Raw genomic sequence first — 26,614 nt, forward strand, 5'->3', positions numbered from 1 at the left:
GTCAAAAGTTATACATTTCCCCTATAAACTGACACTCACAAAGCTTAACTTTTTACTGAGCTAATTTGGAAATTTGGAATTTACAATTGTGAATTGATATAATCTACCCACCAACGATCTGGTTAACAGGCTCATCAAAAGCAAAAGAATAACATGAAAAGGAAACTGCAGAGTGATTTATTGTTTGCTCCTCTGAAGTGTGACAAAAGCTATGACTCAGCTTCTGCCTACCCAAGACTCCACAGAGCCCTTAATCCCTACAGTTAATTTTTAGCAAGAATCTGAGGGAGAAGCAAAAAGGGCAGAAATGTGGCAGCTCCTGGGCCATTTCTTCTCTCACAGCAACTTCAGTCCCTTGAAGGTGGGAACAGGTCACAGCTGCCACATATGCACTCTGTGGTTGGGGCAATGGGGCCAATCATGGGCCAACAGAAGGAAAGTTATTTGGAAGGGAAACTTCAGTTTGTTGTTTCCTAACCTAGATTCTCCTTCTTCGTGAATACACCTGGAAACTTATGCACAACAATATATGGGTTTTTTGTTTTGTTTTACAAAGTATCTTTGACAAATAATGCACACTGATACACATTTAGTCACTAAAGATAGAACTTAGAAACTTCCATCCTCCATTAAAAAAGATCTGTTCTCTTTCATTACTGCCTTTCTTTGATGGTTGAGTTGGTGTTTTGTCTCCTTTCACTGTTCTAGTGATGATGCACTGGGGTTATAGAGTCTAATTTTTAAAATTAAGTTCTAAATGGACCCACAAAGCAATGGGTTTCTTATTTGTCTCAGTGCTCTCGCTCATCTACTGGACCGCTTTTGCTGGTTTGCTTCCTTATAAATAGTTCTCCTTCTGCTTTCATGTCACATGCATTGTTAACCCCCCACCCACTCACTTAAGATCCCTTCTGCCCTTCTTTTAGTCACCTTTCTAGTTTCATAATATACAAATGGACACACTGTTGTGTATAAGGTTTCTCTGAGATTGAAACATTCCACTGGACATGGATACCCCTTGAGCCAAAAGGTAAACAACTGAAATAGCTTCTGGAAGTCCCTGAAACTGCTAGATTAGTAAATCTCTTCCCTAGAGTAAAGCATAAAGACTGCTTGGAGTCACTCTTAAGAAAAGTAAAACTACAAAGATGATTCTGAGACCAGATCAGCTGCCTGGAGGAAGCAGAAACCAGCCCACTGCCTGGAAGAGGTTTAGACCAACTGAGTCACTTGGAAGGGACACTCTCCCACATGTTGAGCTGCCTGCGGGCATGTCCACAGATTTTGTGAGTTGTCACCAGTGCAGGGGTGGGTTTTGGCAAGGCAGCTAGCTGTCTTTTAGTCATTTCTGGGAATGTAACTAATTCCCAATTGTCGACCTTTGACAACCTATGCAGATCTGTCTGTGAGACCTAGGATTTAAGGACCTTCAAGAATGGTTCAGACTACAGGCTAACGCTGCAGACAGTCTTATTTCAGTTTCGGTGTGGCACAAATGTAATAAAGAAAGCAGTGAATCAAGGAAGGTTTGGTTAAGTTCAGAAAAACATGATCAGAAATCATGTAAACAAATGCCAGTAAGCACATATTAAATATTAACGGAGCAGCCCTTTCCTAGAACGTTCTCAGGACAGACTGATTTAAACACAATTGCTTGGTATGTACTATAGATTATACCTTGGAAAGAACAAAAACAAGGCAGAAGGCCATATCCAGATTCAGGGTACACTGAGGACAATGCTCAGCACATCCTTTCACCAGATTGGGTTCTATGGCTGTATTCTGACATCCAAAAAGATTGAACATGTCTTATAAATTGAATGTGAATATTTGTTGTAGGAGGCACGAAATTAAGTCCAAGAACAATCCAGGGAACAAAATGTATGTGAAGTAAAAGTCCCTCTGCCTTTTTTCCTGGAGGCTCTCTTACAGTTCCCCAAGGCATTGTTCACCATAAGTCATTCTTTTGATCATGTCTTTTTGTTTGTTTGTTTGTTTGTTTGAGACAAGGTTTCTGTTTTGTTTTGGTGCCTGTCCTGGATCTTGCTCTGTAGACCAGGCTGGCCTCTGCCTCCCCAGTGCTGGGATTAAAGGTGTGTGCAACCACAGCCCAGCCCTTTTGATCATGTCTGGACATCCAATAAAACTCATTGGTTCACCAAGTAGGACTTTGGTGGTATCTGTACTTTTTATCTGTCAGGGGCTTCCTATCTGGGGTGAATAGACATGTATATTGCATCTCCCCAAGAAGTCTTGTTGTACATGCACAGGCACACAGGCACACAGGCACACAGACACACAGACACAGACATACACACAATACACACACACACACACACACACACACACACACACACACACACACATTTAAATTTAATTTCTGTAAAGGGGAGAAAGTATGCAGTATTCATCTTTTTGAGCCTTATGTTGACTTGTTTTGCTTAACATATCTGCTTTAAATGGAGCCTTCATGCTCCATCTGCTAAGGGTAAAAGGAAGAGGGTATAGTGATTGATAAAATCTACTCATGCCTATTCTGTGATAAGGAACAATTGATTCCCATAGCCAAAGCTAAGGCACGCAAACTGAGGTATTGTAGTGTTGGGTTAAATTAAAATTAAATTTTAGAGATGCGTCTCAGTGATAGAGAATACTTATCTATCATTAATAAGGCCCTGGTTCTATCCCCAGCATCACATAGACAAAACAGAGAAACATTATTCCCATATCTAGAGTTTCACCTATTTTCTTTCTTTTCATGGTATACTGGATCATTTAGCATTACATATGACGCTTGCATTATACTTATATGTTGTAGAGTTAATACAGAGTGTCTTTCACATTGATTGTCCATGTAGACACTTTGTGAGGAGACAGGCAGTTCTTAGGAGGTATAGTGACTTTAATGTGTTTCTTGTTAATAAATTCAGTACTGATGCGACTTTATCAGTTTGTTTGCAACTGTTGTTTGTAGTGTAGTGCCCACTTAAAATTTTGTATTTACTAAGCTTTCTGTCAAGCACTGTGAAGAAAACATTTTTAGTTCTATGACTCAGGTTCTTCTGGAACTTTAAATATAGCAGAGATAGCAAAGAACTGAATACTCAGTTACAAGTTTGGTAAAGTACTGTGACTGCTTAAATGAGGATTTTTCTTGAGACTGGTGCTTGAATCCTTAGTCCCCAGTTGGTGGTACTGTTTGGGGAGGCTTGGGAGGTATAGAGCAAGTATGTCACTGGGGTGGGCTTGAGAACTAGGCCTTGGCCCACTTCCACTTTGCTCTGCTTTTTGCTTGTGGTTGAGGATGTGAGCTCTCAGCTTCCTGGTCCAGTCACAATCCTTGCTGCTTGCCTTCCTTGTCACGATGGCATCTATTTTAGTTTTGGCACATTTGGAAACTATTTGGTCATTTTCAACAGAAGTAAGGAGATTAAAAAAGAACTCTTGTTAAATGAAGACACATTTCAAATCATGTGCTTTAGAAAAAGATCAAATGGTATTTTAATTTTTAAAATTCATACAACTTTATACTTCTCTCAGTTAAGATTATCTTAATCTTAAACATAAGAAAAAAAAAGAATGAAAGAAAGCAATGAAAAACTCATCAGTAATTGAAAATCTGTTGGGTATTATGGGACATAATAACTTATTTTTGAAATTCTCTTTTAAAATTAAATGCTTTTATGTTGTTCAAGAAGTAAATGCTGTTGAATATACCTTTTGGATTATTTAATCACAAAAATTTAATAACTTACATTTATTAATAGAAAAAATTGACCCTTAAGTTGTAAGAGAGAACTGAGTTTTGTTTTAGCTTAATTAGTGTGTGTTTTTGTTTACACTTTTGTTTTCACTTGGCACTTTTTTTTATTTAAGAAAATTTTGTATTCATTTTACATACCAACCACAGATCCTCCTCTCATCTCTCCTGCTCCTCCCCAGGATCCCCCCCAACCTAACCCCATCCCCTCCTCCAAAAGGGTAGGGGCTCCCATGGGGAGTCAGCAAGGCCTGGTACATTCAGTTGAGGCAGGACCAAGCCCCTCCCCATGGCATCAAGGCTGAGCAAGGTGTCCACCATAGGTAATGGGCTCCAAAAAGCCAGCTCATGCACCAGGGATAGATCCTGATCCCACTGCCAGGGCCCCTCAAACAGACCAAGCTACACAACTGTCTCCCATATGCAGAGGGTCTAGTCCAGTCCCATGCAGATACCACAGCTATCAGTCTAAGGTTCGTAAGTTCAAACGAGCTTTGTTCAGTAGTCTCTGTTGATTTACCCATCAGATCTTGGACCACCACCACCCCCGTCCCCTTGCTCATATAATCCCTCTTCCCTCTCTTCAACTGGACTCCAGGAGCTCGGCCTGGTGCTTGGCTGTTGATCTCTGCATCTGCTTCCATCAGTTACTGTATGAAGGCTCTGTGATGACATTTAGGGTATTCACCAATCTGATTACTGGGGTAGGCCAGTTCAGGCACCCTCTCCACTAATGCTAGTAGTCTTATCTGGGGTCATCCTTGTGGATTCCTAGGATTTTCCCTAGCAACAGGTTTCCTTCTAACCCCATAATGTCTTCCTCTATCAAGATAGCTCTTTCATTGCTCTCCCACTCCATCCCTCTCCTAGCTCGACCATATTATTCCCTCATGTTCTCATTCCCCTTCCCCTCCCCTTTATCTCTCCCTTTGTCTCCATTTTACTCATGGAGATCTCATCTCTTTCCCCTTCCCAAGGTGATCCATGTATCCCTCTTAGGGTCTGCCTTGTTTCCTAGCTTCTCTGGAGCTGTGGATTGTAGTTTGATTATCCTTTGCTTTACATCTAGTATCCACTTATGTGTAAGTACATACCATGTTTGTCCTTCTGAATCTGGGTTACCTCACTCAGGATGGTATTTTCCAGTTCCATCCATTTACCTGCATATTTCATGATGTCATTGTTTTTTACAGCTGAGTAATACTCCGTTGTGTATATTACTATATCTTCTTTATCCATTCTTTGGTTGAGGGGCATCTAGGTTGTTTCCTGATTCTGGCTATAAGAATAATGCTGTTATGAACATAGTTGAGCAAGTGCCCTTGTGGTATGATTGAGCATGCCTTGGGCATATGCCCAAGAGTAGTATCATTGGGTCTTGAGGTAGATTGATTCCCAATTTTCTGAGAAGTCACCACACTGATTTCCAAAGTGGCTATGCAAGTTTGCACTCCCACCAACAGTGTAGGAGTGTTCCCCTTGATCCACATCCCCTGCAACATAAGCTGTCATCAGTGTTTTTGAACTTAGCCATTCTGACAGGTGTAAGATGGTATCTGCGTCATTTTGATTTGCATTTCCCTGATGACTAAGGATGTTGAGCAATTCCTTAAATGTCTTTCAGTTATTTCAGATTCTTCTGTTGAAAATTCTCTGTGCAGTTCTGTAGCCCACTTTTTAATTGGATTGTTTGGTATTTTGATGTCTAGTTTCTTGAGCTCTTTATATATTTTGGAGATCAGCTCTCTGTCAGATGTGGGGTTGGTGAAGATCTTTTCCCATTCTGGAGGCTGTCATTTTGTCTTCTTAATGTGTCCTTTGCCTTATAGAAGTTTCTTAGTTTTAGGTGGTCCCATTTATTAATTGTTGCTCTCAGTGTCTGTGCTACTGGTGTTATACTTAGGAAGTGGTCTCCTGTGCTCTTGGCACATTTAAAAATATATTAGTTAATCTCTAATCATGTATATTATGTTAAGCTTTTTTAAATGCTCTTGTAAACAACAAATACTGTAATAGTAACAAAATGTGATTAAGTGGCTAGTTCGTTAGTATTATTATATGTCCCATTATTTCAGTGTTATGATGCATATTTAATGGTGTAAAATAGTAACAATGATTTTAAATATTAAATTATCTGTTTGTAGTTCTAGTGTTTGACTTAGTTCAACTTGATGCATTTTCACTTGGAGTCTCTTATGCTTTTTCATTCAGACATTCAAGGGAACTGGAACACTTTCAAAGTTTGCTTACATGTCCTATGGCTGCTTTCAGTTTTTGTTTAGATTAGAATGGTGGATTTTGATACAAACACTTACACATGGCCTTTCTCTCGAATAGTTCTTCCTTATACCGTGAAACATTTGTTCCAAAGCTAAAGGTTTTGAGAAGGCAAGTCAGAATCATGTTGTCTTTTCTATTGTAGCATGTGAAGTTATACAGTGTCATTTAATCAGCATTATCTCCATTAGATATTGATCAGTAAAAATGCTATGTCCAAAAGTAGTGGGATAGAAAATTTGACTTTGCTATTTGATGAAAAGTCACATAACTTATGTTTAAGACTCATCTTTCCATTGAAACATTGAAACTGAATGAGTTCCAGGTTTGAATGGCTTCCTTCCCTTTACTAGATTCTTATAAGCTTACTAGGTTTCCTATATGTGTTGGATTACTTCTAGGTCCATGGCTTCTATAACAATACCACTACACAGTATATAATATAAAGATTTGAAACTCCATATCAGTTGACATTATGACTTGGGCTTTGACAAATTTTCTCTTGACATAGCATTGTTAGATTTTTCTGAACCTTTTTGTGCTCCAGGGAATAACATGAAATGCCTAGATTCATAAGAATTTTCATTCTTTCATGGCACAGCTTTGTTCAGTTGAAAAGATTTTATGACTGTTGATTTTCAAAGTCAGTTCATGGTACTTGAAAACCAAAGGGTTCTCTGGATCTAAAGTTTCTGGAATTCAGGTGTTTTAGAAATTAGCCACTATTTAATTGCTTTTCATTTTTCAGATGCTGTTCTTGACTCATATGTACAAAAGCAAGCATAGTCTGAAGGACATATGACCAGTGGACCAAGCTGCTTTCAAATTCTAGCTCAGCTCAGGTTGTCTCCTTAGGTAAGTTCTGTTCAAAAGGCCAATTTATTCATGGCATGATTCTGAGGATCAAAAGTTTGTTTACTGTTAAAAGCATGTAACATCATTGGAGAGTCAACAGATTGACTTTGCAACTATTGCATTTTTCTGCTCATGCCTTAAAGAAATTGTTGTCTAAAATAGCATTATATGCCCTTTAAAACATGGAATCTTGAAAACATTCAATAAAATTAAATTCTTATTAGTAGAGGCAAGGCTCAGAATAATTCCATATTAAGATAAGTAATAGGAATTATAGAAATTATAATACTTAGTGCTATTTTATTAAGTGGAAATTTATGATATAACATGGTGAATATTTTGCAGGTTATTTGTGCAAATGTAAGGAGAGTGAAATAAGGCACATGTACTTTGTTAGTATTTGTCTATTGTTTGTAGCCCTAAGTAAGTTATTTCCAAATGAATGTAACTTGATAATTCCATTGATATTGGGTGATATTTTTATAGTAATTTAAGTTTCATGCTCCTTGGTGCCCTACCAAAAAAACTGGAAGATAGAAACCAATGGAAGTAAATGATTTTATTCAAGGTCAACCTTGAGGAAAATAGATGACCTTTTCGGTCTCAAATCTTATCATTGGGGGAAGATTTTGGAGTCAGATATATTGAGGACCTTTATAGTTTTATGGGGATTCAATAGGTTTTGGTAGAAAATGGGTGGGAAATCCCTATGCCAGATGAAGAATTCTTCCTGAAACTTTCTTCTGGCTTTGGTAGATACTGTAAGTTCACACTTCTTCCTATGCTGTTATAACATTATTTTTTGTTACCTTATAATTTAAAATACAGAACCATTAAATCACAAGTTTTAAATCTGATTGGCTTTTTAACAGCATGGTATTTAATTTACTTAAATTAAATTAATATGTTCAATTTGAAAGTCAATTTAATTCCTTTTTCTTAATAGAACTATGTGTAATTTGCAGCAGAGGAGGAACTGCCCACTGTTTTAAGCCTTGAACTGTATTTAAGGAGAAGTTTTTAAAAGTCAGTACTTTACAGTCACATGGTAGTGAAAAATGCCTTTGATATTATCTGTGAAGTCAGAAGAATGGGATTTTAGTAATGTGGACTACAAACCAGTTTCCTGTCAGATTTAGCATTTATGAAACACTAAAGGATATTTAGCATGCAAATATGTTTGATGGCATACTTTGTGTTATTTTAGCATTTTTATTAAGGACCCTAGGACATTTTAGATAAGGTTATTGAAAATGTCAGTTCCATTTTTTGATTAAAGAAATGTTCACATCTTATACTTGGTATTTTTTAATAGTTTTAGAATACTTAGAGAAATACAGAATAAGTTGATCATACTGTACACTGGAAAATTACTCTTTGAAATAATCACAGGCTAGGGATTTTGAATAAAATTTTAATAAAGCCAAGAGTATACATATAAAATATGCATTATTACCAGCAACTGATAAATGTCATATAAAAACTCTTGCCTTTTGAGCTCTAGTTTCTTAGGATGGAAGACATTTGTGTACCGTTACATTTCTGAGTTACCAAGCAAACAGTGTCCCAATAGAAACAGAAAAATAAAATCAGAAAATCATTCTTGCTTGTGTTTTACTCTTACAAATCGACATTCTTTTCTCAATTTCTCTACCAACCAGTTCTCCCTGCTTTTTGCCATAAACAATTGACTTCATTTTCTTTACATATCCATATGCTTGAGGGGTGATTTTATCTTGTTATAGAAGACCTATGTGTGGTTCATCAATATAATCACACACCACATGACAAAGTTTTGGTCAAATATTAACCATGTATTAAACAAGAGTCTCATAAAATTATAACACTAGAATTGTAGACATCTTAATTTGTGTAAGTGCATCCCGTGATGTATTCACAATGACATTGGTAAATGGCTGGCGCTTACATTGAAAAATGACAGATGAGTACATTTTATACTGAATTATGCCATTTGGTAATAGCCTTGCCAGACCAGAATTACTTTTAGAAATTATTTCCCAAATCTCATGCTGCAAAGCTATAGGCTAAAGAAGGCAATTTGTAAAGCTATTCTCTAACCCATTCATGTATTATGTTAGTCTCTTAAGATTACTTACAAATAGCACAAGGAAAAAAGATAGATGCTTCAATTAAAGGATGAGGAGAAAACTATTGCTTCTATTCTCCATCAAAAGAACTATGAAAAGGTAATGCCTGGGAAGCTTCTCTTCTGCAACTTTGAACACGAACCTACACTAGGATCTCACAGGGAAATCTGGATGTTTTCCTTTCCTAAGGAAACCTCAGTCTCTGTGTGGCATAGGCACTGACTTGCTATTTGAATGGATTAACAAAGGGCTCACTGTAGCAGGAGGATGATGAGCCATCCCTTGTCTTTACAAATCACAGACATCAGTCATGACTGATGTAAGGTTAAGTGTATCAAAGGAATATGATGACAAAGATCAGTGGAGTAGAGGGCACCACCTTGAGAACTTGATTCTTTTTCATATTTGTGAAATCGTCAAAGCCCTACTCCCACATCCTGATGTCAAATTAAGATGAAAAGTGGGGGGGGGGGGTCAGAGGACAACTTGGAGGAGTCAGTTCTCTTTTTCCACAATGTGGATCCAAGAGATCAAACACAGTTCATCAGGCTTGGCAGCAAATATCTTTACTGTCTGTGATGGCTATTCTTGGTTGTCAACTTGACTATATCTGGAATGAACTATAATTCAGAAATGGAGGGCACAGCAGTGATCCAGATCTTGAGGCAGGAAGACAACATGCCTTTGATCCAGTTCTTAAGGCTGGAAGGCACACCTTTAACCTGGGCCACACCTTCTGCTGGAAGCCTATATAAGGATAATGGAAGAAGGAAGGGAACATTCTTCACCTGCTTGCCCTAGACTTGTTAGCACATCCATTCCTTCACAGGCATTGGAGCCTACTTCTAAGGCATTTCAGCATATACAGAAGACCAGTTGTGACACCCAGCCTCATGGTACTGAACAGCTACTAGATTCTTGGACTTTCCATTGACAACTAGCCATTGTTGGACTGTAGCCTGTAAGTCATTCCAATAAATTCCCATATACATATATATGTACATGTACATATACATATATATATATATATATGGAGAGAGAGATTCATTCTATATATTCTGTATCTCTAGAGAACCCTGACTAAAATACTGAGTCATCTCACTGGTACAGAAATTTACTATTTATTCCAAATCCAATAATCTGTTTTTTAAAGAAATGGCACTCAGTGTTATTGAATAAGTTTAAACCAGACAGAATATTTAGTGACTTTCTTTCCTGTATTGACAATGTGGTCTCTGAATAACAAAACAAATAAATTTAATTTTATTTGGATGATTTTATATTGTCTATAGAAGTGGGAGGTATACTCCAAATAATTTTTTTTTCATTTTTGAATCAGGTCAGCCAGAAAAAGAAGAAATTTTATAGAATCCAGAGTTTCTCAGTGTTGTAAATCTAAGCTGGCACAATTGTTTGTGTGTCTTGAAATAAAAGAACTTTCTCTGAGTTTCAAGTTTAAAATAAAAACTAATCCATGATCAGAATATAGCCTATTGAGTTTGAGAAAATATTCTTCGAGCATTAAGTAGTAAGTTCTAAGTACAATTTTTCCTTATCCTTTTTAAAATTAATTTTAATTTTTTATAATCTCATACATAAATACTGTCTACTATATTTCTGTAATGTTATTTTCTGTAAATGTTATTTCTGCTAATATTACCTCTCCTGATTTTCTTTTTTTCAGGTTTTATTTTTTTTTCTATTATCAGCTTGATATAGTACAAATTCTTATCCTAATAGTGAAATATTTTACTGAGGCTTGCCCAGTGATTGAGTAAAACCAAAACTTTTTATAAGCCACAGTCATCCTAGGGTCCCCCCTGCTATATAGCCTCCCTGGTTCTGTGGGTTGCAGTCTGATTGTTCTTTGCTTTATATCTAGTATCCACTTATGAGTGAGTACATACCATGTTTGTCCTTCTGGGTTTGGGTTACCTCACTCAGGATGATATTTTCCAGTTCTATCCATTTGCCTACAAAATATTACTTCTCCTGATTTTCTCTTTCCAAGACTGCATAATTTCAACTGTCTATTTTTAAGTTTGCTGATTCTTCTCTTTAATTTATTACTGAAATTCTCTAGTGAATTTTTCATTTGAACTATTATATTTCTCTGTTTGTGTCTTTTAAAATAATATTGATCTCCTTATTGATACTCTGTTTATTCATACATTATACTCAGTTTCACACCTTGTCCCTGTTATCCTGTAATGCTTTGAACATATTAAAGATAACTCATTTAAACTATTGTCTAGTTTGATCAATGTTTTAAATTCCCCAGGGTCAGTTTCTGTCAGTATTATACAAAGCAAAAAGAGAGAGAGAGAAAATCAAGAATAATGTCAGCCATGGATTTTCCTCTATATTCATACCTGATTGACAGAACAGATTAAGAACATGTCTATTTAGGGGAATGAAGTTATCTACACATCATTTTGTTTTGTTTTGACATCTGACACTAATAACTTTATCAGTCTTGTGGAAATAAACACCAAAATAAGTGTGGTTTCTTGTAGATGCTTTATTTTCAAATATCATGCTATGTCAGTTCAGTTAAGTTACTGGTCATAGCAACAGTCAGGGAATAACTTTCTTATCACAAATTTATTGATAGTTTCTCTGTAAGCATAAAAAAGAAATGTTATTGTGGTGCTTTGAAAGAAAACAGCCCTCAAAGGAGTGGCCCTATTAGGAGGTGTGGCCGTGTGGAGTAGGTGTGGTCTTGTTGGAGGAAGTGTGTCACTGTGGAGGTGGGCTTTGAGGTCTCATGTGTGCTCAAGTTATCACCCAGGGTCTCCGAACAGTTCCTGTTGCTTGCAAGATGTACGACTTTCAGCTACTTCTCCAGCACCATGTTTGCCTGCATGCTACCATGTCCCCCACCCAGATGATAATAAACTGCTCCTCTGAACTGTAAGTGAGCCACCCCAATTAAATGTTTTCCTTTATGAGAGTTGCTGAGGTCATGGTGTCTCTTCACAACACTAGATACTCTAACTGAGATAGTTATAAAGAGATAAAAGAGAAACTAGAAGAAGAGGTGTAATGGGAAGGGAATAGGAGAGGAGAGTAAAAGTGAGATAAGTAGGGGGGGAAACTAACACTGAAGGCCTTTTGAACAACCATATAGAAACCCATTACTATAGAGGCTTTAAAAATATATACATATTTGAAAAGAATCTAAATGGAGTTACCATACAATGGAGAGACAATGTCCCAACCAGACATCTTTTTTTTTTAACATTCTTTTTTTTTTTTTTTTTTTTGGTTTTTTTGAGACAGGGTTTCTCTGTGTAGCTTTGCGCCTTTCCTGGGACTCACTTGGTAGCCCAGGCTGGCCTCGAACTCACAGAGATCCGCCTGGCTCTGCCTCCCGAGTGCTGGGATTAAAGGCGTGCGCCACCACCGCCCGGCGTCCAACCAGACATCTTGTACTACCAAGTAAAACCACCAGTGCCAGGGATGGGTTACATCTTGATGAGTCACTAGCGAAAGGGGTACCAGAGACACCCCCAAATATAACAGGCTGTTGCTAAGACTGTTGGTTACCTCCAACAACCTGATGGCAAGACCCTGTTGCTGAAGATACCACTTACTTATGCAATTGAACATGGGGAAATTGAGGTGATGCTCAACTAGAAGCTTTACTCCTATTGACTAGTATTCATGGTTCCAGCAAGTACTATTCATGCTACCAGTGGAAAAAATAATCATTATCACCCAGCTATGAACCCTGCAATCTACAAGAGTGACCTGCCTGTAATATATACTGGCATAACAGTGGCATGAATGTTATAGGAATAACCAAACACTATATTATTGGATATGAGGCCCACTCTATGAGATAAAATCATACCTGGCACTGCTAAAGTAACCCACACATCTGAGACTAGATAGGTTATGAGCCCTAGGGGAAAATCTGACTGGGACCTGCAGGTTGTTGTTTAGTTACAGGGTCCTGAAGAAGAGGACCAGGAAATCAGAAGATAAGGAGCTATACGATAGAGAAAATAAGAAACTTTGGGATCAGGAGGTCTTGCATAAGCTATGTCTTATGCCAAGTAAAGGCTATTAAGAAGGACAACATTGTTTCCAGGGGAGAAATGGGACAAAGTCAGCAAAAACTATCTATCCTAAGATGGACAAAATCAGCAGGAGGCTAACCAAGCAATGCTACACAAAGGGAATACGGGGTATTTTAACATTGCAGATTGAGTCCTCAGTGGCCTTGAGATTGATAATTTCAGTCTCTTTAAGTGGAAAAACCACGTTCCCAGAAACAAAAACCTAACTCATTCGAAGTCCTAGTGTCAGCCCCAGACTGGTTTTGCCAAGTCTGCTTCTGAGTGGAGATAGAGAACTAGGTTTGTTTTGTCCTGTCATCAGGCCCTCTGAGGAAGCCTTGGGTTGATCTGGCTCTCAACAAAAATCTACTACTACTATTCTGATGAATGCACATAACAATAAAATGACTCCTGGTGACACAATTCTATTCAACCCGCACCAGAGAAGTTCTTCCTTGCAATAGATGGGAATTCACCCACAGAGATCCATAACTGGACATTGCAGAGAATGAGAGACAGAATGAGAGCACTCAAACCTAAATAGAATATCTTTATCAAATCTCCCCCATTAAGGTTCAGGGATCTATGTGGAAGAAGAGGTAGAAATATTGTAATTTTTATATATAAGAGCCAGAGATGGTGAATGACTCCCAGCAAACAGCATGTTCCAGACAAAACAGAAATGATGCACATATTAATTCACAGAGACTGTGGTAGTATACACAAGACCTGTACAAGTTCAAATCAGACAAAATCTAACCACGAAGAAGGGGACATGGACACAAAGTTCCACCCCTATCTGTGAAGCTATTTGCAATTGATATCTGCTGGCAAAGGAAAAATCCATTTTCTCTAATGGAATAATACTAGGTATATCAATTAAACTTCAAGGTAGATTCTATGTCCAGAAGTAATTGGCCAATACAAAATGAACTCCATGTTTTTTGTGTGCTTTTGGTTTTGTATTGTTATTTATTTATTTATTTATTTATTTATTTATTTATTTATTTATGGTTTTTCGAAACAGGGTTTGTCTGTGTAGCTTTGCGCCTTCCCTGGATCTCGCTCTGTAGACCAGGCTGGCCTCGAACTCACAAAGATCTGCCTGCCTCTGCCTCCCAAGTGCTGGGATTAAAGGCATGCACCACCACTGCCCGGCTTAGTTATTTTTTGTCTTACCATTTTTTGTTTGTTTTGATTTTTTAGTTAAAAATTTTTATTGAAAATAGACTCTTCTCTCATACAATACAGCCCAACCATAGTTTCCCCACCCTTCGCTTTTCTCAGCTACCTCCACCTCCTTTCTCTCCCAGATTCACTCCCCTTTCATTTCCTTTTCAGAAAAGAGCAGACCTACAAGAGATGACAGCCAGATCAGACAAGACAGGTGAAATTCCTCATATCAAGGCCGAACAAGGCAACCCAATAGGAAGAAAATCTGAAAAGTAGGCAAATGAGTAAGAGACACCCTACCCCATTTTTAGAAGTCCCAGAAAACACCAAGTTATCAGTCATAACATATAATCAGGGGACCTGTTACAGACCAGAGGGGGTGGACACGAAATTGGGTGAGTAGGAAGGTAGAAAGAGAGGAAGAAAAACATGAAATTGGGTGAGTGTGACTAGGAAGATGGAGAAGATTGGGAAAGGGGAAAGAATTTGGTCAAAATATACAAATTTTTTTAAATAATAAGAAGAGAACAATAAAAGCAGTCTTATACTATTTACATATCTCATGAATGTAAGATTGTATTGGTAACATTTTAATTTATGTTCACGTATGCTGTTATTCCTTAGACTAAACATTATATATTAACAGAGTAAAATAAAAGTTTAAGCTTCAAAGTTGACTTTATTGTCTGTATTTCAGAAGCATTAATTAAAGAAATTAACAATTCCATGGGTGCCAATGCCTTGAATTCTTTAAGGATTGTTGAAAAGTTCTCTATGTAAGTAAATAAGCATCTTTGTGAAAGTGCACTAAGCAGGCACTATTATTATAACCTAGGTCATCATATGCACATAACTTAGAAATATGTTTGTTGTCCTGGTTGCAATGACTTGATTATACAATCTGTCTTAGAATTTCTATTGCCAGGATGAAACACCATCACCAAGAGCAAATTGGGGAGGAAAGGGTTTGTTTATTTGAACTTATACTTCTAGGTGACACTCCATCACTGAGGGAAGTCAAAGCAGAAACACAAGAAAGACTTTTCTATCATTAATTTTCTATGTCAATCCTCTGTTGATCATTATAGAAAAGAAGATTGAAAACACCATATAAGATCATAACAAATTCAAACTTCCCACATAGAATCTAACATTTGTTTTTTTTAACCCTTTAGAAGGCAAATCAGTAGTATTCTTTAGATTTAAGCAATCTAGAAAGTGGTAGGGAAAGTTAAAATAACTTGGTCTAAATGAAATTTTTATTGCCCTTGAGGGAAGGAAAGAAAAATATCTGAACTGTTTTGTTGCTGGAGAATTTCTCTCCAACTCCCGCCACCAAGTCCGGCCAGTCTCAGAGCCCACTTATAAAATAAACACACAGACTCTTACATTATTTAAACTGCTTGGCCATTAGCTCAGGCCTGTTATTGTCTAGCTCTTACTCTTATATTTAGCCCATTTCTATTAATCTTTACTTTGCCACGTGGCTTGTGGCTTACCGGTACTTTACATCTTCCTTGTCCTGATGGCGGCTGGCAGTGTCTCCCTCTCAGCCTTCCACTTCCCAGAATTCTTTTCCTTGTCCCGCCTATACTTCCTGCCTAGCCAATGGCCAATCAGTGATTTATTTACTGACCAATCAGCAACACACTTGACATACAGACCATCCCACAGCACTTCCCCTTTTCTTTTCTTAAAAAGGAAGGTTTTAACTTTAACATAGTAAAATTACATATAACAAAACAATTATCAAGCAAGAATTACAGTTACAATATTAAAGAAGAGATCCTATCTATCTTATATTTGTAAGTTTAAGGTTTTATATCTAACTTATCTTTTATTATAACTAAGGAAAATTGTAAGTATCTAGTCTTTAACCACATCAAAGACCTCAGAAGGATATATTACTATCTGAGAAATGGAGAAGGATATAAGCAATTTTTAGGAGTCTTGTAGGGTAGACAGAGACAGCTGGCAGCCTGGACAGTCATTCAAAGTTCTCTTGTAAAGTTGGGGCATCTGTCTTCAGCCCATAGGCCTAGAGTCTCTTATTCATTTTTTTCTGTGTCCTGTAGAATGTCTGGCAGTTTTCTCTGCAAAGCAGGAACCTGAAGGACCATTTTGTCAAGCAAAGTTCAGTGGTCACCTTTGTATGGGTCCTGCATGTCCAGTTGATCAGGCAGTCCAGGCAAGAACAGTTTCTTGCCCAAATGGCTATTTTTGTCAAGGTGAAGATAAACTCCATATGGAGTGTCTTCGATGCCCATCCTCCTCTCTGAAGTAAATCGGTGCTGTCAGGAGCAGACATGTCTCACTGTCCAGAAAGTCTAAATTTTTAAAACATTTTAAATGCCAATTCTGTAGGTCTTTGAAGTGTTTGAAGACTACCTATCTATCTGAAATATAACTATGTATACCTAGAAGACTTAACTAACATGGCTACAAATATGATTATCATAGATGACTAATTATTAATCTATTTTTTAATTATCCATTATAATTTTAAATGAGTTACATAAACATAATACCTCAAACAAGAATAGAAATATATATACAGTATAACAAAATTAAGTTTAAATTTGTATCAATAAACTAAAATCTATAGCAATGCAAAACATTTTAAACAAGTTGTTACTCTTTAAAAGTAGGTTCATTAATCTACCCTTTCATCCTATCATATCTAAACTATCCCCCTTTTTGTTTTAGAAAGAGATTGTATTTATAATCAACCTGATTTAAATAAAAATTTGTTTTTTCTCTGTCCCACACCAGAGGGCTCTTCTGATTTGGGACACAAGAATCTCTTAACCATTTTTTTTTTTTGAGCAATATGTCTGGGTTTAGAGGGGGAGTGAGCCAATTCCATCTCTAAAGCCAGCTTGGTATATTTGGGAATTTGGGCGTAGCTTCTCTTACTACTTCCTGCTGGAGGGGGGCGCTGTATCTTATGGGGACACGAAGAAAATTTTAGGATCATGGAGTAGTCCATGAGGCTGTATCGTCTGAGCCAGTTGCCTTGAAACCATTCTGGATGTTGAATCATCTGGGCCATGGTGTCACTGGAGACCTTTCAGGGGGTCTTGGCTGGTCAAACCTGATGTATCTTAATCTGGAACAAATCCATAGTCTCTGGCTTTCTGTGGAAACAAGAGCAGAGACTCTTTTCCAAAGCAACATATCCTTATATCCAAATTTTGAAGTCAAGGTACCTTTAAAATATACATTTTGGCATAACTCAACAGCTTTTACAATCAAATGTTTTTCTGCAGTTACGAATATCAAAGAGAACATAATCCAGATTCTCTGTGTGGTAGTCATCTTTACGTGGCTTTTTTTTTATATTAGCTTGAGCCTATTGCTTTAAAGTGCAGCCTTCTAAGCCTGAAACGGCGCAGTGGCTGCTGGCTCCGCCCACTTCAGCTTCCCAACATGGCGGCGGTCCGCTTTCCGCCAGCTCTGGGAGCCATAACTCTCAGAAATAGTGGGTCTACACTTTTACCAAAGTAGCGTGTAGCCCAGAAACCTCTTTTTTTGTTTTGTACTAGCAAAGGCTAAATTCACCACACAGTTTAATGTGCTACTTGCAGAGGCCTCATTCCCGCCATACTGCAGGTCGAGCATGCACGCCAGGAACCCGCCAGTAGCTCAAACCGGCAGCTGCCGCTTATTTGAGAGAGACAATTAGGAAGCTGTTTTTAGGTCCGTTTTAGAATCTTTTTTCTAAGTTTTTAGGTGGAAACTCTTGCCACCACGTTGGACGCCATTTGTTGCTGGAGAATTTCTCTCCAACTCCCGCCACCAAGTCCGGCCAGTCTCAGAGCCCACTTATAAAATAAACACACAGACTCTTACATTATTTAAACTGCTTGGCCATTAGCTCAGGCCTGTTATTGTCTAGCTCTTACTCTTATATTTAGCCCATTTCTATTAATCTTTACTTTGCCACGTGGCTTGTGGCTTACCGGTACTTTACATCTTCCTTGTCCTGATGGCGGCTGGCAGTGTCTCCCTCTCAGCCTTCCACTTCCCAGAATTCTTTTCCTTGTCCCGCCTATACTTCCTGCCTAGCCAATGGCCAATCAGTGATTTATTTACTGACCAATCAGCAACACACTTGACATACAGACCATCCCACAGCACTGTTTTAATAAGGTTTAAATACATTTAAATAATCTTCATGATCCATTGCATTTACATTTTACTACCATGAAACCACTCAAAATATTTTCCCACTAGGAGAGACATAAATGATAACAGGATTGATACAAGAATTTAAATATCACTACTGAGAAAACTATTGATTCAAGTTAAGCTGAGCATTTATTTTAGACTGTAAAAGATAGTTTGAAGTTGATATTTATGCATAGATTTTCATTTTATAGCAACCATATATGTTGCTTAGTTGGGGTAAGTTTTTCTCTATTTTTCAATATATTAGGTTGCCTCTGAAATAATTAAAGTTAAAAAAGAGAATGATTTTCCCTCTGGAATGTGTCTTTTATGTTTATGCCTAGTACTAGATGGACACATATGTTTAGTATATGTAAAATGTGTCTTTTAGCAATTGCTTTCTTTTTCTTTTAATTTTTTGGTTCATGTCATTGGAGCAAAAACACTAATTTATTGGCCTCTGATGATTGGGATACCTTTTTCAAATAGCTTTTCTTGCCACATTTGCTTAGAAATGGAAAATGTAGTATGTAGTTACAATACACTGACTTTCGCAATTGCTTGTGGGAGATGTTGGCAGAGTATCAGTTTCTCCTGGACACCAACTTCCCAATGCAAATTCCTGGTCATGGGTGCTTCAAGTTTAACCAAAACAGACTGTTGAAAATGACTCACCTCTGCACTGTCTCCAAAATATTCATGTTTTCTAAAGAGAAAGAAAAAAAAATGATGAAAGTTCTTAAAGAGAAAAACGTTAGAAATTATTCTAGCTCCAGAACACTTAACAAATAAATAAATGTTGCATAGGTTGGAATTCCTACACTCCAGCTTTTTCAACTCTAGCAATATATTTATATGTTAGAATTTCTATAATATGTTGTATGTTGTAATTTCTATAATCCAGCTTTTTCAATACCACCAGTAAGTTTGTATATGCCCCATAGAAAATTTTCCAAATACAGAAGTAGATATGGAAATAACTCATAACTTATAACTTATAAGCATTTACGCATATTTTCTTTTTATTAATCTTATTCTCTGCTCTTTTATTTTTTCATTTATTTTTAATAAATTTATTTATTTTAATCCTGGCCACAGTTTCCCCTTCCTCCTCTTTTCCCAATCCCTCTCTCCCACCTCCCCTCTACCTCTCCCATTCACTCCACCTCCATTTCTATTCAGAAAAAGGCAAGCTTCCCATGGATATCACGAAATCATGACATACAAAGTTGCAGTATGACTAAGAACCACTCATTGTATTAAGGTTGGGCAAGGCAATCCAGTATGAGAAATAGGATCCTAAAAGCCAGTAAAAGAGTCAGAGATAGCCCCTGCTCCAACTGTTAGGAGTCCTACAAGAAGACCAACCTATACAACTGTCACACATTTTCAGAGTACCTAGGTCAGTACCATGCAGGCTCCCTGGTTGTTGGTTCAGCCTCTGTGAGCCCCTGTGAGCCCAGGATAGTCGATTCTGTGAGTTTTCTTATGATGTCCTTGACCCCTCTGGCTCCTACAAGCCTTTCTCCCCTCTTCTAACAGGATTCCCTGAACTCCAGCTAATGTTTGGCTGTGGGTCTACATCTGTTTCCATCAGTTGCTGGATGTAGCTCTCTGAAGACAATTGGGCTAGGAAGCATCTGGTTACAAGAGAAGGCCAGTTCAGGCTATGTGTTCACTATTGCTAGGAATCATAGCTGGAGTCATCCTTGTAGATTCCTGGGAGATTCCTTTGCATCTGGTTTTTACCTGACCCAGAAATGCCTACCCTTTCCAGTAGTCTCTTTCAGTACACTCCCCTTCTGCCCGCCCCAACCTGATCACACATGTTCCCATCCCCACCTACCCTCAGTCCACTCAAGAAATGTCTTCTATTTCCCCTTCCCATGGAGATCCAGGAATCCCCCCATGAAGCCTGCTTGTTACCCGGTCTCTCTGGGTCTGTGAACTATAGCATAGCTATCCTTTATTTTACAGCTAATATCCATTTATGGGTGAGTACATACCACGTTTGTCTTTCTGGGTCTGAATGACCTCATTAAGGATGATCTTTTCTAGTTCCATCCATTTACAAGCAAATTTCATGATGTTATTGTTTTTAACAGCTGAGCAAAACTCCATTGTGTAAATGTACCACATTTTCTTTATCCATTCCTTGGTTGAGGGACATTGTTGTATGTGGTGATGTATTGTGTCCCCCAATATACTGTGTCCCTCAATAAAATTTATGTGAGGGTCAGAGGAAAAACCGAGCCACTATTAGTAAACATAGAAGTCAAGCAATGGTAGCACACTTCAATTCTGTCACTTATCTGGATCTTTGTGAGTTCAAGGCCACACTGGGAACAAAGCCACGCATGGTGATACATGCCTTGAATCCCATCGCTAACCATAGAGGTCTGGAGGTCTGTACAGACAGACAGGAAGTGATAGAGCTTGGAAGGAAGAGGAAGTGATGTAGCTGGGCTGAGAGAACCAATGAGAGAGCAGAACAGAAAGTCATATAGGCGTGTATATAGAAGTAGCTCTCTCTTTGGAGATTGAGGTTTTGGTGAGGTGAGGTTAGCTTGTGGCTTTTCCTATTTCCCTGATCTCAGATACAGGTTTTCACCCCTATATCTGGCTCCATGTTTTTTATTTAATAAAACTTTTAAGATTCATGTTACAGTTGTAGAGTATTATTTTAAGATGTGGAACATTTGTTTAATGAGGCAAAGATGTGTTGTATTCTTTTATGTTGCATTTGTTTAACTGTGTGAAGCTGTGCTACTTTGCCTGTCTAAAACTCCTGATAGGTCTAATAAAGAGTTGAGTGGCCAATAGCAAGATGGGAGAAAGGATAGGTGGGCTGTCAGGCAGAGAGAATAAATAGAAGGAAAAATTTGGGAAGAGGGAGATCAAGGAGTGAGAAAGAGGAAGAGAGGAAGACTCCTGGGGCCAGCCACTCAGCTACACAGCAAGTCACAGAGAGAGAAGTAAAGAAAGGTATACAGAAATAGACAAAGATAAAAACTCAGAGGCAAAAGGAAAACAGGATAATTTAAGTTAAGAAAAGCTAGCTAGAAATAAGCCAAGCTATAGCTGAGCAATCATAAGAAAGAATAAGACTCTGTGTATAAGACTGTGTGATTTTGTAGAGGGAATTGCTCCACCCATGAACTTGTGCTATCTGGTCTGATAGAAGCAGTGCTTCTTATCTGTATACATGACCACTTAAAAGAGAGGAGAAATGGGGTTGCACTTTCTTGGGTGGTGAAGACCAGATCAGGTGGCATGAACCAGCATATGATCAGTCACCAGCTTTCCAAGGACCCTGCAACTGGATTTACCTAATACTGTATTAGTGAGTCTGTTTTCCCCATAGAACTGTTTAATAAATTTATATATATATATATATATATATATATATATATATATATATATATCCATTGAGGATTTCATTATAGTGATTTATTTAATTTATTTGGACTGAGTGGCAGGCCCCCTAAAGACCCCAAAAAAGCAAAGAGCCAAAAGAGTAAAGATTAAAAACAACAATTACAGGACATCTACATTATTTCCAGATTCTGGCTATTACAAATGAAGCTGCTTATGAACATAGGTGAGCAGGCTTCCTTGTGGTATGACTGAGCATTCTTTGGGTATATGACCAAGAGTGGTATAGCTGGGTCTTGAAGTAGATTGATTCTGAGGAACCACCATATTTATTTCCATAGTGACTGTACAAATTTGCATTCCCAGCAATAGAGGAGTGTTTTCCTTGCTCCAATTCTTGACAGCATGCGCTGTCACTTGTCCTATTGTTCTTAGACAGTCTGACATGTTTACAATGGAATCTCAAAGTAGTTTTGATTTACATTTCCCTGATTGCTATGGATGTTGAACATTTCTTTAAAAGTTTCTCAGGCATTTAAGATTCCTCTATTGAGAATTCTCTGTTTAGATCTGTACTTCATTTTTCAATTGGATTGTTTTTTTTCTTTTTGATGTGTAGTTTCTTGAGTTGTTTATATATTTTAAAAATCAGCCCTCTTCAAGTGGATGAAACTAGAAAATATCATCCTGAGTGAGGTAACCCAGACTCAGAAGGAGAAACATGATATGTACTCACTCATAAGTGGATAATAGATGTAAAGCAAAGGATAACTATATTGCAACCCACAGCTAGCTATCAGGGAGGACCCCAGGAAGGACACATGGATCACCCAGCGATGGAGAAGTGAATGAGATCTACATGAGCAAACTGGGGGTGAGGTCGGGGTAATGGAGGGCAAGGGATAGGGGATGAGAATATAAGCAAATGGGAGGTTTGAGCTGTAACAAGGACAGAGTGGGAGAGCAGGGAAAGAGATACCATGATAAATGAAGACATCATGGGAATAGGGAGAAACAGAGTACTAGGGAAGTTCCCAGGAATCCACAAGAATGACTCCACCTTAGACTACTGGTAATAGTCAAGAGGGTGCTTGAACTGGCCTACTCTGGTGATCAGATGGCTGAATACCCTAACTGTCATCATAGAGCCCTCATCCAGTGACTTATGAAAACAGCTGGGTGCCAGGCCGAGCTCCATGAGTGGGAGATTTCTTTATGAGAGAAAGGAGGGATTCTATGAGCAAGGGATATTGAGACCATGACTGGAAAAAGTACAGAGACAACTAGCCAAACTAGTGGAAACACATGAACTGTGGACCAATAGCTGAGGAGTCCCCATGGTACTGGACTAGGTCCTCTGGATAGGCGAGACAGTTGTTCAGCTTGAACTGTTTAGAGGGCCCCCAGGCAGTGGGATCAGGACCTGTCCCTAGTGCATGAGCTGGCTTTTTGGAACCTAGTGCTTATGGTGAGACTCTTTGCACAGCCTTGGTGAAGGGAAGAGGGGCTTGGACCTGTTTCAACTGAATGTACCAGGCTCTTGCTGACTCCTCATGGGAGACCTTGCCTTGGAGGACGTGGGAATGAGGGGTGGGTTAGCAGGGAGGGCTGGGGGGGTGGGAGGAGGGAGGACAGGAATCTGTGGTTGGTATGTAAGATGAATAGAAAATCTCTTAATAATAATAAAAAAAAGATATCAGCCCTCTGTTGGATGCGGCGTTGGTGAAGATCTTTTTCCATTCTGTAGGCTGCTGTTTTCCTTATTGACAGTGTCCTTTACCTTACAGAAACTTTTCAATTTCATGAGGTCCCATCTATTAACTACTGATCTTAGTGCCTGTGCTATTGGCATTCTGTGCTATTGGAAGTTGTCTGTGCCAATGTGTTCGAGATTATTCCCCATGTCTTCTGTCAGGTTCACTGTATATGGATTTGTGTTGTGGTCTTTGATCCACTTGGATTTGAGTTTTGTGCAGGGTGATAGATATGGATCTATTTGCATTCCTCTACATGCAGACATCCCATAAGACCAGCACCATTTGTTGAAGGTGCTTTCTTATTTCCGTTGTATATTTTTGGCTTCTTTGTAGAAAGCCAGGTGACCATAGGTGTGTAGATTTACATCTGGGTCTGTGATTCAATTCCATTGATCCACCTGTCTGTTTTTATGCCAACACCATGCAATTTTTATTACTATATCTCTGTAGTAGAGCATGAAATAAGGGATGGTGATACCTCTACAAGTTCTTTTATAGTACAGGATTTTTTTTTAGCTATCCTCGGTCTTTTGTTTTTCCATATAAAGTTGAGTATTGTTCTTTCAAGGTCTGTAAAGAATTGTGTTTGGATTTTTAATGGGGATTGCATTGAATCTGTAGATTGCTTTTGGTAGGATAGCCATTTTTACTATGTTAATCCTACTGGTACATGAGCATGGGAGATCTTTCCATCTTCTGATATCTTCTTTAATTTCATTCTTCAAAAACATGAAGTTTTTGTCATACATGTCTGTCACTTGCTTGGTTAAAGTTTCACCAAGATAGTCTATATTATTTGAGGATATTGTAAAGGGTGTTGATTCTCTGGTTTCTTTCTCAGCCTTTTTGTCATTTGTATATAGGAGGGCTACTGATTTTTTTTTAGTTAATCTTGTATCCAGCTCCTTCACTAAAGGTATTTATCAGCTATAGGAGTTCCCTGGTACAGTTTTTGTGGTCACTTATGTATACTATCATATCATCTGTGAATAATGATACTTTGACTTCTTTTCATTTGTATCACCTTGATTTTTAGTTGTCTTATTACTCTAACTAGAACTTCAAATACTATATCGAATAGATATGGAGAGAGTGGACAACCTTGTCTTGTTCCCAATTTTAGTGGAATTGTTTTGAGTTTCTCTCCATTTTATTTGATGTTGGTAATCAGCTTGATGTATATTGCTTTTATTATGTTTAGATATGTATCCCTTGTATCCCTCATCTCTTCAAGACTTTTATCAAGGGGTGTTGGATTTTGTGAAAGGCTTTCCATCATCTGTTGAGATGATCATGTGTGTTTTTTTCTTTCAGTTTGCTTGTTTGGTGGATTACATTGACAGATTTTCATATGTTGAACCATCCCTGCATCTCTTGGATGAAGCTTACTTGGTCATGGTGGATGAACTTTTTGATGTGTTCTTGGATTTGGATTGCTAGCATTTTATTATTTTTGCATCAATGTTTATGAGTGAAATTGGTCTGTAATTCTCTTTCTTTGTTAAATTTTGTGTGGTTTGGGTATCAGGGTAACTGTACATCATAAAAAGAGTTAGGCAATATTCCTTCTGTTTCTACTTTTGTAATAATTTGAGGAGTTTGGTATTAGCTCTTCTTTGAAAGTCTAGTAGAATTCTGCACTAAAACCAACTATTCCTGGGCTTTTTTTGGTTGTGACACTTTTAATAATAACTGCTTCTATTTACTCAGGCATCATGAGTCTAATTAAATTGTTTATCTAATCTTCATTTAACTTCGGTAAGTGGTATCTATCAAAAAATTTGTTCATTTCTTTTAGATTTTCCAGTTTTCTGGAGTACAAGTTTTTGAAGTATGACCTAATGACTCTCTTGATTTTCTCAGAGTTTATTATTATGTCCCTCTTTTCATTTCTTGACTTGGATTGCTCTCTCTGCCCTTTATTTAGTTTAGATAAGTGTTTATCTATTTTCTTGAAGAAACAACTCTCTGTTTCACTGATTCTTTGTATTGTTCTCTTTGTTTCTATTGTATTATTTTATTGATTTCAGCACTTAGGTTTTTTTTCTTGCCATCTACTCCTGTTGGGTGTGTTTGCTTCATTTTGTTCTAGAGCTTTCAGGTGTGTTGTTAAGTTGCTGGCATTAGATCTCCCCATATTTGTCATGAAGGCACTTAGTGCTATGGACATTCTTCTTAGCACTGCTTTCATTGTGTCCCATAAGTTTGGGTATGTTGTGCTTTCATTTTCATTGAATTCTAGGAAGTCTTTAACATCTTTCTTTATTTCTTCCTTGACTCAGTGATAACTCAGTAGACAGTTGTTCAGTTTTCATGAATGTGTAGACTTTCTGCTGCTGTTGAATTCCAGCTTCAATCCATGGTCCTCTAATAAGATTCAGGGGTTTATTTAAATTTTCTTGTGTGTGTCAAGACTTGTTTTGTGGCCAAGTATATGGTCAGTTTTTTAGAAGGTTCCATGTAGTGTTGAGAAGAAAGTATATTCTTTTGTGTTTGTGTGAAATACTCTGTAGATATCTGTTAGGTCCATTTGCACCATAACATCTGTTAGTTCCATTATTTCTCTGTTTAGATTCTGTCTGGATGACCTGTCCTTTGGTGAGAGTAGGTATTAAAGTCCCCCACTATTATTGTGTGGGGTTGATGTGTGATTTAAGTTTTAGTAATGTTTCTTTTACAAATGTGGGTACCCTTGTATTTAGGTCATTGATGTTCAGAATTGAGACATCATCTCAGTGAATTTCTTCATTGATGAATATGAAATGTCCCTTTCCATCTATTTTGATTAATTTTGGTTTGAAGTTTATTTCGTTAGATATCAGGATAGCTATATCAGCTTCCTTCTTATGTCCATTTGATTGGAAAGTCTTTTTCTAACCTATTGCCACCTGTGGGAGCCATTCTTATGGCAACACACAGGGTTCAAAAGAAATCCACAGCAATTGAGACTTTTTTATCTGAGGGGTTTAGGGAAGTGAGACACTCTCACACTCTCTGGGTGGTTTCTTTCTTTATTCTCCATTTCATGGTTTTCTCTCTCATTGATCTTCTCTCCTAATCTTTTACTCTGGAGTA

The 26,614-nt window shown here is 37.8% G+C and overlaps 1 long non-coding RNA gene across 1 annotated transcript in view; it reads right to left on the reverse strand.

Annotated features, from left to right (window-relative positions):
• The window catches only part of LOC131899169 (uncharacterized), a 109,951-nt gene that overhangs the window by 31,959 nt on the left and 51,378 nt on the right, over positions 1–26,614 (reverse strand). Inside the window, exon 2 of the long non-coding RNA XR_009376062.1 lies at positions 19,083–19,113. This is a non-coding gene — a long non-coding RNA (uncharacterized LOC131899169). The remainder of the gene's footprint in view (positions 1–19,082; positions 19,114–26,614) is intronic.

This window comes from Peromyscus eremicus, chromosome X (assembly GCF_949786415.1).
Source record: "Peromyscus eremicus chromosome X, PerEre_H2_v1, whole genome shotgun sequence".
Lineage (NCBI taxonomy): Eukaryota > Metazoa > Chordata > Mammalia > Rodentia > Cricetidae > Peromyscus > Peromyscus eremicus.